General features: G+C 40.3%; 1 long non-coding RNA gene across 1 annotated transcript in view; it reads left to right on the top strand.

Moving 5' to 3' along the window:
• Positions 1-9,794: 9,794 nt before the first annotated feature.
• LOC145977719 (uncharacterized) overlaps positions 9,795-15,995 on the top strand; it is a 35,573-nt gene continuing 29,372 nt past the window's right edge. Inside the window, exon 1 of the long non-coding RNA XR_014440622.1 lies at positions 9,795-10,552. This is a non-coding gene — a long non-coding RNA (uncharacterized LOC145977719). The remainder of the gene's footprint in view (positions 10,553-15,995) is intronic.

Genomic DNA, 15,995 nt, shown 5'->3' with positions numbered 1-15,995 from the left:
CCAGGGGTTCTGGGTTCGAGTCCCGGATAAGGCATGGGTATTTGTGTTTGTCCAGATGATAAGAAACTGAGAAACTGTAAGAATTGAAAAAGTGTAAAAGTGAGAAAAAGTGTGAATGGTGGGGGATACAAAAAAAAAAGTGGTTAGCACATCGCGCTGCGACGCCAAGGGTCCCGGGTTCGAATCCCGGTCGGGCTTGGTTGTTTGTGAATGTCCATTCATCAAGTTCATCATTTCATCACTATCTTCGCAAATTATCCAAGAGGCACAAAACGCGAAGTAAAATAAACTAAATCAATCAATCAAAAGCTTAATAATCAACTTTAAAAAAACACTTTCACTTGCAACATGTGGAGAAATTCATACTCTATTGATTACCAGCGTTTTCCCTCAGCAACATTGCCCATTCGTACGATATTAAAATAAGTGCACAACTAGTGCGAAATTGTCCCTCATCCCCTTAACCAAATGTGACAAAAAAAGCGACCCAAATAACAAAAATGAAATCAAATCATTGATTGATTGCTTGATTTGGTTTATTTTACTTCGCTTTTCCGCCACTTTTGGCTAATCGCGAAGATGATACGATAAAATTGAAGAAGGGACACACACAAAGAATACCCATGGTCAAGCCGAGATTCGAACCCAGGATCTCTGGCTTAGTACTCAAATCAAATAGTTTTTTTTATTATTTTCGAATGTGGGTGGCGGTTACGTGTACTTTTTTTTAGTACTCATTCATCATTTTGGAATCTTTTCCTGCTATTGATATTCTTTTTTCTTTTTTAGGAATACTGGGCTCTAAAGGGGGAGGGGTATGACCCACACCAACTGAACCCCTTTTGAGCAGGCCACTGACTGCTACCCCAAGTGTTGACGTCACCGCACGTCACTGGTGAATTGCATATATTGGAAAACGGGACAGAAACTTGTCCCGAGGATGTTTGTGGAGGTAATGAAAAACGGGGAGTTTCCGTATTCTACGGGACTTATAGAGTACCCTGCGGTGCATAGAGAGACACTTCACACCATGCTTCACACTCGGAAAGGAGAAGACAACGAGCTTCTGCGCCATTTTGGCAAGACAGGGAGCAGTGAGACCACGACACAACCGGCTGATTGCATCACCCACTCTCTCGCGCACATTTGTAAACGAAACGATAACGCAAGGGAATTTTTATCGTCTTGACCTAGGCACGTTACAGTACCGCTCCATTCTCGCCAAGGCGTGGAGTTTTTGCTGAGCTTCCTGGCTGTAGTGTAGTGTGCATTTGCTTCAGTTATTTAGTCAACATGGTTATAATTGTTATCGGTCTTATCGTTCTTTGCTTCTTTTTTCCAAGCGTTATTGTCGATCTGATTATTCTTCTTCTCGTATGCCTATTTTGTTGGTTTGTTTTTCTAGTTTCCTACATTAATACAATTTACCCTGCTATACAGAACAACGAAATCCTTTCTTATCTCGCCCATCCCTTTGTCGTATTCTTTCTTTCTCTTCTGATCTCTCTCTCCTTCTTTTTCTCCAATTTTTCTGCTTTTATTCTCTCTATATTTCTCTTTTGCTGTTCTTTGTACGGAACCCTTTATTACACAGGTGGATTTATTGGAATGTTTGGCATTGCAACTGTTCATAATAGTGTGAAACAAGTATTTTCTGGTCGATAAATTCGTCTATCATATCAGCTACAGACAAGTTAGATGCGTGTGCTGTTCACCAACGTAGCAAAAGAGAGTACTGCATTACGTCATCAGGATATGAACGTTTGCTTTTCACGATAGTGTTTCCCCTTCATTTTTACTATTTAGTGATTTGTGTACAGTTTTGTCAATAACAAAGGAATACGCAGGAAGATACTTCTGTTTCCGGCGAAATGACCATTTTACTAGTAAGTTTTTATTTTTCTATATGTAGTGTTTTTGAATAGTTTTGTCTTACATTTCTTGGTACTATTATCGTATGGGTTAAACACCTACGAATCATATATTTCGGACTTCTTTACATTGCTAACGTGTTGCGGAACATTTCTTAAGGCGAAATAATGCATTTCTAACTAAGATAATGTTTATTTTCTCTATTTACGAGTACTTACTGTTACTTGTTGTTTCGAATCTGTAACACATTATGGCCGTCATAGCATACAGGTTTAGGGGGCGTTCTGAGAGTGTTTTGTCGATTTATGCAGTGGTGCAACCTCGTTCACCGGAAAATATCTACTTTCGTGCCCCTATTTGAAATTATGCTAATACGTCGCATTTACGTGTAGAACTTGTAAAATAACCTTGCGATTTACCACGTTCATTGTCCATACACAGCAATTCGGAACCATCTTTCTTTCGCAATTCGTTAATGCTCTTCCTTTACGCACAACACTCTTGCAACCTTGAATATTGACGTCAGACGAAGAATGCCTACGTGGTTAGGTTAGGTTCCATTAGCATAAATACAAAGAAAAAATAATATTTTCGCTAAGAGACGCGTTACTTTTGTATTGCCTAACATGAAAAAGGTCTCTCCTGTGACGTCAGAACACAATGTTGCTAGAGTGTTCTGCGATAAGTGACACCCATTCGGGTCGGAACCATCTTTCTTTCGAAATTTGTTAATACTCTTCCTTTACGCACAACCATCTTGCAACCTTGAATATTGACGTCAGACGAGGAATGCCTACGTGGTTAGGTTAGGCCTGTTGGGTTAGGTTCCATTAGCATAGATACAAAGAAAAATTATTATTTTCGCTAAGAGACGCGTTAGCTTGTATTGCCTAACATGAAAAGACATTTTCTGTGACGTCAGAACACAATGTTGCTACAGTGTTGTGCGATAAGTGACACCCATTCGGATCGGAACCATCTTTCTTTCGTAATTCGTTAATTCTCTTCCTTTACGCACAACAATCTTGCAACCTTGAATATTGACGTCAGACGAGGAATGCCTACGTGGTTAGGTTAGGCCTGTTAGGTTAGGTTCCATTAGCATAAATACAAAGAAAAATTGTAAAAACAGCTCTCTCCTGTGACGTCCGAACACAATGTTGCTACAATTTTGTGCGATAAGTGACACCCATTCGGGGAAAATGGCTTGTTCCGAACTCGACAGGTGGTTCTAGTGAAAACACGGCGAGGCTGAAACACTGGCTACGGGGTTGCATCGTCTTAACACACAGAACATTGCACTCTCATGCAAAAAGCAAATGGCGGGAGCAGAAACAGCGTGTCGGACAGAGATTTTCGCAGAAAACAAAACGCATTCACATTAAAATGGATCAAATCTACATTCAGGAACTTCCAAAACGCTCAAGAAAATGATTTCCGTAAGTATTTTCTCCTGTAAATTTGAAGGAAATTTGAAGGAATCCGTTTTACCCATACGATAATGTTACCCATTTCTTTAATATGTTTGGAAAATTTCGAAATTTGTAATTCCCTGTAATGTAGGTTGACTTGTGCATGATTATGTGCTTAGTCGCAAGGGTTGCCAACCTCCCTAAAAAAATATTCTCCCGGACTAACTATGAAGGAAAATTGGACTAAAAATACCAAATTTTATGGAAATTTGAAGACAATATTTGATCAGGTTATATTAGGTTCCATTTTAATTTGCATAATGTTTTTCTGTTAGTCGTTAATTTTAGTCCTTGAGTATAAGCAGTGACGGCGATTAGGGGCAGACGCCCCCACCTTTTGTCACTTTTTGTGCTCACGCGGCCCTTTTAATGCTAAGCCTTGTCTAGCAATGAAACGTAAACTGTCTTGCCCCTCCCATTTTTTTAATGATTATTTCTAATTTGTTTATTGTACGTCGCTTTTCTACATCTTTGGGTAATAGCGACGACAAGGATAAATGGCGAATTTATGAAATGTGTGAAGGAACATACACAGCTGTACATTCATGACCGATCAGGGTTCGAACCTGAAACATCTGGCCCGGTAGCATGAAGGGAATCAGTAACTGCGATTGGGTGCCAAAACTGAGGGGGGGGATAGGACAGTTTACGTAGTTTATCATGGAGACAAGCTTAGCATTAAGAGGCCAGAGTGCGGGCACAAGAAGTTGAAGTCAACTCGCCGCCTCCCCCACGCCTCCTCTAATCGCCGCCACTGGCTATAAGCTTGTATGTGATGGATTTGTTTGACATTTTTCATATGTACGTAAAAACATGGGTCCAGGGGTGCCAACCAGAGGACAGCGCTATCAAAATATATAGGGGGTATTTTTTCCTTAAAATAATATAAAATTCTACCTGTATAAATTTTCCTAAAATAAGCTAGGCTACATGTAAGAAAAAAAGTTTGCACCTTTTCACAATTCTGCAATATGTGCGATGAGATGGGGAACGGGTAATCAGGATATAGTTCCTTAGTAATTCATTTACTTTTAATGGTTCCAAGTCACTTCTGCTACTATAAGTACACCATATTTTAATCCGTTAGATGAAAAATGTTTGAATTTGAATTTTGAAGTCCACTTTATGTACAGACAGGCTAATTGGGACTGGACCTGCAGAGTAAAGTGGGATCCGAAGCACTGTGCAATGTGCCCCACCGGGTGGGGTATCAAACCTGGGACTCGTTGATTACAAATGCGGCAACGTTACCACTACGCCATCGTGGAGGCCCCCCAAGTAAAGTGTTCGGTTAAGCTTTAAAAAAATTGGCTTTCTGTACCATTGTAGTAGTAGACACGTTGTCGTAATAAATTATTTTTATATGGCTTATGATATGGGAGGGGGCGACGAAAGCATTGTTGCTATAGTGTAAACACAAGCAAAAAAACCTGCGCAGACCCGCGTCCCCTGTGCACCGTACTCCCGCATGGAGGGGAGAGGGAGAGTGGACCGTGCTTCCTTATGGCCCGAGCTGAAGGGAAAGCTGCGCTGTGACTTTTCGTTGAAGATTCTTTTCCTTATGGTCGCTCTATACTACTACTACAACCACCACAGCTACTACTTACTATTATTAATATTTTTCTTGTGTGATTTTTTTTATATGAAAGGAAAATTTAGCGAAAAGGGAATATTTTGCAATATATATATATTGTGGCAACACTGACTCGGATGCGACGTCGTGAGCCCAATCCAACCCCAACGTGACCTTGAACGTGAAGATCTAACCGACATGAGGCGCCTACTGCGATTCGCGATTAAAATTACCACCTGAGCGCTAGTGTCGCTTCCAATATGGCCGCTCTAAGTAGGATATCTCTTTGTTTACATTCAGCAGTAGTACGAAACAGCAGCGTGTTGTCATGGCAGTTATGGAGGAGAAACGTTTAAATAACGCGATATTTTTAAATATTTCGAATGCGATGTGAATTCCAGGAACTCTAACGAAGGTGAAGCTGTGATGAGAACGAAGCATTTAATTATGATAGGCAAAAATAACAGGGAAAACGCAGACGAAACTAATGTATACGCACTGGTTCTAGTATGTCTATGGGTTCTTCAAAGCAGTGCTGTATCATATGCACCTCATGTTGTAACTGGGATTCTCGGAAATTATTTGAAAATAAAGAAGTTGAAATTGACCTATACTTGAAAAGCTGGCAGGAGAAAAGTGCGAACATATGGTTGCAGTTCTTTCTCGATAATATTCACGATTTCATGACCAGGCTATCCCCACTGAAAAAGGACATCCTACTGAATGAAGCAGCAACATTAGCATTTCTATTTTCTTTTACTGGTTACATTTGACGTTAATTCATTCTCAAACTATTTTCATCTTCTCTCTTAATCGACTTGCACCTGTTCCAAATTTCACACATACATAGCTAATACATGAATGCATTGGGTAAGACGCTTCATGACTTTTCGAAAAAGAAAAAAGTTTTTATTATAAAGTACAATTTAAAACTTTACTGTCATGGCAATCTCTCGAAAGAGAAAGTGAATAGACTCGTGCATTCTTCGTAATTTCCTTGCCGTAATACAGTGTTATTCCCCATGCCAATCTTCTGTCAATCCATTACGTTTCTCTCTCTCTCTCTCTCTCTCTCTCTCTCTCTCTCTCTCTCTCTCTCTCTCTCTCTCTCTCTCTCTCTCTCTCTCCCTCTCTCGCCTACATGTCTTGTCCCTTCAAACAAAAAGCACAGTGGTGAAAGATTTACAGTCTTCTTTATAACATGAAGTAAGAAAATCTATCGTAACATATTAAAGAACAAAACTGAAAAGTTATATATGAGAAAGAATGTTACGGAATGTTTGAGATTCTCCATATTCAATTCAGAGTAGAGAAATTTCTGTGAGGGTGAAATCACTGCACTTGGTACTGGACCATCTGGGAAAATGTCTGTTAAATCTGAACACGGAGTGGTGTAAAACTACAAATAGTTTAGGCTAAATATATTCAACAATAAACTCCCTACAAGAATTTATATATATCATATTCAGCAAAAATGTGACCGTATCGTGAAATGTGGTGCCTTGTGCGTATATCAACACTTTTCAGAACACTTCTTCCAGCGATGTTACAAAGAAGCATCGGAATTTTTTTTTCCTGTCCTGGGTTTGAATCCAAATATATATGGCATTGTGATTTGCTGAGTTTGAATTGTAGTAATTACGTTTTATTATTTTTTTATTATGATAATTAATGTAGAATTTGAGGAATGTTTTCATCTGCTTAGCTTCTTTGATTTTTTTTTTCTGACTGAAGTTTCAAGATTTATTTAGAGGCCCACAAAAAAATGAGGCGCTGAAGGTGTAGAAGTGACTTTAAAATTTGTTAATATTGTGATAATAACAAAATGAATCATGTCCAATCCTTTTAATTGCTTATTTTATTAAACAATGTAGAAGGATAGAATTTACTAGCATTGCAGTTTTAGGTCGGTGTCCTCTTGATAAACCTAAGTGTATTGTTTTATCGAAGTTTAATTAATAGTCCTTAATCAGATGTGTGTCTATTTTAAAGTTTATACGTGCTATTACGTCCTCATCTTCACGATTAGCCAAAAGTGGCAGAAAGTCCAAGTAAAATAAACCAAATCACTCGAAACTATCCGGTGATAGCCTCATAGGATTTCTAGTTCGAATTATGTTGTTGCTGATCCGTGTCGGTTTCGTAATTAGAATTTATAATAAAATTTCAGGAGCACAGAGAGTACATTGCGGTACCTCACCTCCTCCCTCCCCCGCTCGCCCTGGATTGTAGGGTCGGCCGCTACACCTAGAACGGTCAGTGAATTCGAATTGCATATATTGGAAAACGGGACAAAAACTTGTTCCGAGGATGTTTGTGGAGGTAATGAAAACCGGGGAGTTCCCGTATTCTATGGGACTTATAGAGTACCCTGCGGTGCATAGAAAGACACTTCACACTGGGAAAGAAAAGAAGGCAACGAGCTTCTGCTCCATTTTGGCAAGGCAGGGATACAGCGCCTAGAATAACGTAGTGTGGAAAACGGCATGGTTTTGCTCTCTCTCGCTGGTTCCACTCGAAAATGAAATCCGCTAGAGGCGCTGGTGTTGACACCGGGGTACAGCGCTCGACTGCTTATAATGGAAGTAAATGGGGTTTTTGCTGGAACGTCTGATTCTTTTCTTTGTAACATTTCTTTGCATCAGAAAATTGTTATGATATTTGGTACAGTAGTCGCGAAAATATTAAAGAATATTATGAACCGTCTATCATGACCTGTCCTCGAGTTTTTTATTAACAATACGGAAGAAAACATAGGTATGGATTGTAACACGTAACATGACAATTGCTGCGAGAATTAGTATTGTGTATGCATTATCCTGAAAGGTTCATTAATATTGTCATTGTCACAAATATTATTTTTATGGAAATTCACACAGACAATACTCGTTTATTTTAATTAATTAATTAATTAATTAATTAATTAATTTTATTATCAATTAATTTAATTAATTTGCGGTTTATTTTCATCAAGTACAAGGTAGACATTTTACAGCCAAGTCACGAATAAAAATGCACAGTCCTTAACACCAAAGTTATACTTACCAATCGACACGAATGTAAAGCAATTTGTTGATAGAGATGACAAGGTACATCGTAATCGGCTATTTCAACTCCATGGAATATGAAATTAAATTCTTTCGAATATCTGCATTTCGGGAAAATGACTTCATAATATGTACGCCACGAAACATTTTTTCCCCTTCATGACACTATTTCAATTTTATTAGTATACAAAAATAAACTTGTGTACACAATCCAACGTTTGACGTCCAGCCTCACATGCGATATGTTGATGCTCGTGTTGCGTTGCACATAAAACGTATTTATGTTACTTTTCTGTGTAAATTAATACCATTTCGTGACTGCAAATCACTCCACAAATATAACTGTTTCCATCAATTCACTTACCGCCTTTCTAGAGAAACAAATCTACACAATATATTCCAAAAACTAACTAAGCCGCATTACTTTCATAACAAAATTAGCCGCTGTGTCGATCGCACTGCCATCTACTTGTCATCGTCTCGGGGAACCAGTTTCTTGGGTCGTTTTCCACACTACGTTATTCAAGGCGCTGTAGCAGGGAGCAGCGAGACCACGTCACAACCGGCTGATTGCATCACCCACTCTCTCGCGCCTCGGGCACATTTGTAAACGAAACGACAAAGGAAGGGAATTTTTATCGTCTTGGGCTAGCCACGTCACAGCAGTGATGCCAAAAGCAGGGAAATTCCCCTCGGCACAGGGAAATTTGAGGGTGAAAAGGGAAATTTAATGAAAATTAGCTAAGAAACAGGGAAATTTAAACTCACATTTTCGTTTCATTCTTTTCAAAAGTTCGAAAATATTTTTTTGTAAGCGTGTACTTTTTCCAAATGAATAGTTTGCAACAGTGACACTTTTCAGTAAGCTTTCTTTCTCCCTGTTAAAGATGACCTTGTCCGGTCAGTCTTATATTTGTCGCGTTTCCTAGAAAGACCTGAAGGCACGAGCTGCTCTGCACCTAGAAAGAATTTGGGACGCGATTTTCAACTTCTTTCTTTGTTCCATCCATCATTTCAGAACGTGTCTTAGTGGCGGTGTCGTTGCAAGGAGAAAAGAAGAGGTGACTGATAGAGCTACCTGCAACTCCCAAAAAGGTTAGAAAACGTCGTGGGGATTTATCTGCGGATGGAAAGATATCTGGGAAACATGAGAAAAGCTAACATTGTTTCCCGAACTTGTGATTGTCTCAGAAATATTTACACTGTGAGCGAAGCGAGTACATTTTTTTCCTTTGAAAACTAGCAACATATTGGGTAATAATAATTGTTTCCTAAATCCTTGAATATCATAGAAATGTTTGTATTCCAAGTGAGGCGAGTGGGAAAATTTTCTCTTTCTATTTCCCCAGGAAAATTTGAAAAACGTAGTAGATTACCCGACCTCACTTCGGTGCGCCCCTGTTATCTTCTCTTGTTCGAGAATATTTACACATTACTTCACACATTTATGATTTTCATAAATATTTAATAATAATAATAAACTTTGTTCCTCAGGCAAAACAGGCGTTAAAAGAAAAATATTCACAGCAGGCCCCTAGCTAAGCTCTGACAATGGGTGGGTTTCAAAGTCCGACAATCATTGCGCCGCAGACGAAAATATTTTTGGTTGGAGGATTTTTTTCAATACATTAGTGTTTTATTTTAAAATTCAAATGTTTATTTTAGGATAATTATATTATGCAACTTTGATCAGTTTCTAGTATTTTATTCAATGGGGGTTTCAACCCACTAAACCCCCTTATATACGGTCCAGATTAACACTTATAGTAATACAAAGATGCAGCTTCACAAAGATGCAGCTTCAGATGTGTTTTGAGAATCGAGGGAAATTTAGGTTGACAAAGGGAAATTTTACACTGGTAAAAGGGAAATCCTGCATTCGGAGATTGGCAACACAGCGTCACAGTACCTCTCCATTCTCGCGAAGGCGTGGAGACTTTGTGCTGGCTGCAGTGTAGTGTGCATTTGCTTCAGTTATTTAGTCAACATGAACATTGTTATAATTCTTATCGGTCTTATAGGTCTTAACTTCTTGATGCAGAGCGAGTTTGTCGAGCTGATTATTCTTGTTCGCGTATGCGTATTTTGTTGGTTTGTTTTTATTTTTTCCTTTCCAATTTACTTTTTTGTATGGTTTGTAAGGAACGACGATATCCTTTCTAAGCTCGCCCATCCCTTTGTCGTATTATTTCTTTCTCTTCTGATCTCTCTCTCCTTCTTTTTCTCCATTTCTTCTGCTTTTATTCTCTCTATATTTCTCTTTTGCTTTATTTTGTGCGGATCCTGTTATTACGAAGTTTTATTTACTGGAATGTTTGGCATTGCAACTGTTCATAATCGTGTGAAACAAGTATTTTCTGGTCGATAAATTCGTCTTATCACATCAGCTAAAGACAATTTAGAGGCGTGTGCTGTTCGCAAACCTAGCAAGAGAGTACTGCATTACGTCATCAGGATATGAACGTTTGCTTTTTGCCGCAGTGTTTCCCCCTCATTTTTACTATTCAGTGATTTGTGTACAGTTTTGTCAATAACAAAGGAATACGCAGGAAGATACTTCTGTTTCCGGCGAGATGACCATTTTACTAGTAAGTTTTTTTATTTTTCTATATGTAGTGTTTTTGAATAGTTTTGTCTTACATATTCATTTCTTTAATATATTTGGAAAACTTCGAATTTTTTAATGCCCTGTAATGTGGGTTGACTTGTGCATGCTTATGTGCTTAGTTGCAAGGGTTGCCAACCCTCCCTAAAAAAAAAAGTCTCCCGGACTAACTACCCGCTTATCTTATAATGTCTTAACACAATTGAGTAGCGTTTGACATAATTTCACAGTTGAAACAGCACTTTTCACGGCTGAGTGGAGTTCCACTCCACATCTCCCCTCCATGTTCAAGTAAGATGAGCAGGCCGTTGGAGGTTCCATAGCAATAGTTTATTAAGGAATTCTCCCAAGAAGTCGATAGGTCTGGCAACGCTGACGTGAGCCAGCGCGAATGTTGCTTCCCCCTGCCCTTTCCCGCACCCGCCGGCGCGATGTGCTTCTGCGCAGGATTTTTTGCTTGTGGTTCCACCCCACCCCACTATAGTCAATGCAACCTTTCGAACAGGAGACACATGAAAAGCTGCACGCATGGCTGCACGTGTCTTGTAGCCTCGGTCCGTTGTTCACGGATGCGGAGTGAATGTTTTCCTTCAGACTGAAGAGGATTGTGTCGCTTGGGTGGGAATTATACGTGTCGCTTCGGTGTGAAATTTCCACAAGATAGCTTTCAGGTTGAAGCGACAAAGGATTTTCACACCAAATCAACAAGCGACACGCTTCTTTAGGGAGATTTCAGACCGGAACGACAAGAGACACGCGACACATGTTGCTTTGGAACGAGACAATCAACAGCAGCCTTTCACAGTATAGGAGCATGGCAGGCCGCACAAACCTGCGTTCGATTGGTGAAATCCTGAAGACACGTGTTACCGGTCGCGTGTCGCTTCGATGTGAAATCTCCCTTAGTCTATAAGCAAGCTTTCACTGTGAATTCACTACCAACAGACAGAGGCGACAAATTGCAAGCTATTAAAAAACGGCCCAGTCCGAACGACACGCAAGCGACAAAGCAACACGTGCCGCTTACAGGACTAGTCGCTTCCGTTCGGAAGGTTGCATTTATTATTGTGGGTTCATTTCCAAACGACACTTGTTGCTGTCGCATGTCGCTTATTACTCCTATGACTTCAGATAATTTTATGTCCGTTACGTCAAAGCAGAGTATCTAATTGCACTAGCTTTTTAGAGCCGCGGTGGTGTAGTTGTTAGGGCGTCTGACTGCCAGGCGGGAGACCCGGGTTCGAATCCCGGAGTGGGTGAATAAAGGTCGGAATTATTCCGCATAACGCAGCTCCGGGGCTCAACAGCCTCATATCAATGGGTGCATTGGGGCAATCCTGGAGGGCAAAAGCAGCCAGGGTGTGATGCTGATCACTTCGACGAGACGAGATAGGTGGTCAGTCTCGTCCCGTCTCGAATTTCAAAAAGCCTATCCCGTCTCGTGTCTCGTCTCGTTTTCGAGACGAGACGGGACATTTCTCGTCTCGTGGGCAACACTAGTAAAGTGGGATCCGAAGCACTGTGAAATGTGCCCCACCGGGTTGGGTATCGAACCTGGGACTCCTTGATTACAAATGCGACAACGTTACCACTACGCCATCGTGGAGGCCCCCCAAGTAAAGCGTTCGGTTGAGCTTTAAAAAATTGTCTTTCTGTACTATTGTAGTAGTAGACACGTTGTCGTAACAAATTATTTTTATATGGATTATGATATGGGAGGGGGCGACGAAAGCACTGTTGCTATAATGTAACCAGAAGCAAAAAAACCTGCGCAGACCCACGTCCCCTGTGCACCGTACTCCCGCATGGAGGGGAGGGGGAGAGTGGACCGTGCTTCCTTATGGCCCGAGCTGAAGGGAAGAAGGGAAAGCTGCGCTGTGACTTTTCGTTGAAGATTCTTTTCCTTGTGGTCGCTCTATACTACTACTACAACCACCACAGCTACTACTTACTATTATTAATATTTTTATTGTGTGATTTTTTTTATATGAAAGGAAAATTTAGCGAAAAGGGAATATTTTGCCCCTAGGATTGTGGCAACACTGACTCGGATGCCACGTCGTGAACCCAATCCAACTTCAACGTGACCTTGAACGTGACGATCTAACCGACATGAGGCGCCCATTGCGATAGATAAGCAACAGCTGGTCATTCTCTTCCTTTCTTTCAACAAGCGTTATTGAGTCTGGGAGCATGATGCACAGCCGAACACGGGGTAAAGTGAGTTCACTTGCGAAAAGATAAGCCGGTATGACACCACTTCAGTAAGCAGGAATATTTTTTTCAGTGAGGGTGGGGGGTTGGAATTGTAAAAGTGGATATATCATATAGCTGCGTTACCAAAAATCATAGTCACTGCCCCCTCCCTTCATATGCTTGTACACTGAGGTGCAAGGTTTGCAGTTGCCCCTCCTAATACTCTCACTTAGAAATTTAGTGTAGAGAAATCGTATTGCCGTTATTAAACAATATTAATATCTTTAAAAAAATTAAGTATTTTCAAGCCGACGAAAGTTCCCAGCAACTACGGCGGGTCAATTTCGAATGTAATCTAATTTTGTTCTCCAACAATTTACATGTTATTAAGACTCACGCATTTTATTCGTTTAATCGAATCGGGGGAAACGAATCCTCTATCACTCAGAAACCACGAGAATTCAATCATTGCAGAGGCCGGGGGTTGGAGACGAGGAGGGGAGTAAATACAAAATTCTTCCCTTCCCTTTCGCGGCAGGATGTACCTAAACTGGTCCCACTAGAGAATCTCCTTGCAGCCTGCCTGGAGATCGTACCGAGGGGCAGGGTTGCGCAATTACATGTAATGGATTGATTGATTTAGTTCAATTTACTTCGCGTTTTGTGCCTCTTGGCTAATTTGCGAAGATTGCGATGAGTGATGAAATGATGAAATTGTTGAATGTACATTCACAAACAACCAAGCCCGAGCGGGATTCGAACCTGGGACCCTTGGCGTCGCAGCGCGATGTGGTAACCGCTCGGTCACAGGATCCGGCGCAATTACATGTAAAAAAGCTTTTCTACATGACACGTAAATTACGCCTAAAATACGTATTAAACGTAAAGTACGTAAAAAACTAGAATCGAACATAAACATTAAAAGATGTGTATGGCAGTTGGCAGTGGTAGAAAACTAAAAAGGGCAAAAAAAACTTTTCTTCCGAATTCGTATGGGCTCTTATATTGGAATTTTACAAACTGCTATATTCACTTCACATCATAATTAGCCTATGTAAGTGTATAATACGTATGAAAAAGGAATTTGAAGCTCTTACTAAAACTTTAAAATCCAGTCCAAATAAATTGTTAATCGTTATGTTATGCAAGACGAATATATCAACAGGCTTCTCAATTTTTTTAAAAAAAATGTGAAAGAACACTTCTATATTGAAAAATCTGTTAGTGAGGTTGAGGGCGTGAGGTGACTGTGTAAAAATCTTCAGAAAATAATGATTTTGCTTTTTCTAGGCGAAGTAAATTACACGTAATTTACGTAAAAAACTTAACGAGTAAATTACCTTGCCAAGCCTAAGTCTATTGTTTTATCGAAGTTTAATGAATAGTCCTTAATCAGATGTGTGTCTATTTTAAAGTTTATAAATGCTATTACATCCTCATCTTCACGAGTAGCCAAAAGTGGCAAAAAGTCGAAGTAAAATAAACCAAATCACTCAAAACTATCCGGTGCTAGTAGCCTCATAGGATTTCTATTTCGAATTATGTCGTTGCTGATCCGTGTCGGTTTCGTAATTAGAATTTTTAATAAAATTTCAGGAGCACAGAGAGAACGTTGCGTTACCTCGCCTCCTTCCTCGTCCGGGATTCTAGGGTCGGCCGCTACGCCTCTGACAGGAGTTCTCTAGAACGAGGTTACAGCGCCTTGAATAACGTAGTGTGGAAAACGACCCAAGAAACTAGTTCCCGAGACGGATGAAAACATAGATGGCAGTGCGATTAGTACGAGTGCTAATTTTCTTATGAAAGTAATGCGGCTTATTTATTTTTTGGAATATATTGTGTAGATTTGTTTGTCTTGAAATGCGGTACGTGAATTGATGAAACAGTTATATTTGTGGAGTGATTTGCAGTCACGAAACGGCATTAATTTGGAAAGAAAAGTAAAATAAAATTAATAAATAAATAGCATGCGTAACACAAGAAGAAACATCGCAAAGTGATTCCGGACGTCAGGTGTTGGATTGTGTACTAGAGTTTTATTTTTCTATGTTATTAGAATCGTATCCTGAGAGATATTTCATGCCGAGGCGATAAACCACAAGTGTCGCTTGGAATCGAGCAGTCCGTAATCAATGCAGCCTTTCGAACCGTAGGGACACAAGTTCTGACTGCACCGTTTCCTCAAGGAGATTTTACACCAAAGCGACACGCGACAAACGATACGGGGATTTCACACTAAAGCGACACGGGTCCCTCGGTTCAAGGCAACTTTCATACCGAAGCGACAAATGTTGCTTGGAAACGAGCCAATCAAGAGCAACATTTCACATCGTAGCGGCATGACGGGAAGCACAGGCCAGCGTTCGGTTGGTGAAATCCTCAAGCGATAAGTGTCGCGTGCCGCTTGTCGCTTTGGTGCGCAGCATGCGCGAACAACAAACCACGGCAACATGTTGCAAGTTATTGAGGAAATGGCCCAGTTTGAGCGACGCACAAGCGACAAAGCGACACGTGTGGCTTATCGTGTCGCCTAGATCTGTTGTAATGTGCGGGTTTATCGTGTCGCCTATCTGTTGTTCGCACAATTAGCAGCGAACGCTTCCTAATAGACTGAAGGCACCATGTCGCTTGTCACTAAGTTGGGAACTCCCCCTGTAGCGCGTCGCTTCGGTCTGAGCACCCTTCATTTAAGGAGCTTTCCGTCCGAAGTAACAAGTAGCACGCGAATACGCGATATGAATGTGTCGTTTGCTGTTTGGACCCTCATGTGCAATGAATGCCATTTTACAGTCTGGAAGTGTGTGTCACTAGTGTGCCAGTGTGAACATCTCGTGTCGCTTGTCCCATTGGTTTGAAAGTTTCCTTACACTCATGTCGATGGCACTAAGAAAGTTTTGTGGGGTTCCCCTTGTCGTTTCATGCAATCATCATTATCATCATCTCCGCGATTAGTTTAAAGCGAAAGAAAAGAGAGTAAATATCAAAAATACGTATATCTTTAAAAGAAATGATGATGATGATGATGATAATAATAATGAACCTAATTCATACACAAAAATTTAGTTGCCAAGAGCATTCCACGCGTATTTTTCTCCCGTATTATTAACGAAAGTATGACAGGACGTGGTCGACTGGCTAGATCATAGATCTAGATCTGTACCAAATATCATAGCAATTATCACATTCATAGAAATGCTTCATGTGAAAGAATCAGACGTTGCAGGGAAAAC

Source organism: Lepisma saccharinum, chromosome 23, assembly GCF_977018435.1.
Source record: "Lepisma saccharinum chromosome 23, izLepSacc3.1, whole genome shotgun sequence".
NCBI lineage: Eukaryota > Metazoa > Arthropoda > Insecta > Zygentoma > Lepismatidae > Lepisma > Lepisma saccharinum.
This window is presented reverse-complemented; position numbering and strand designations above follow the sequence as displayed.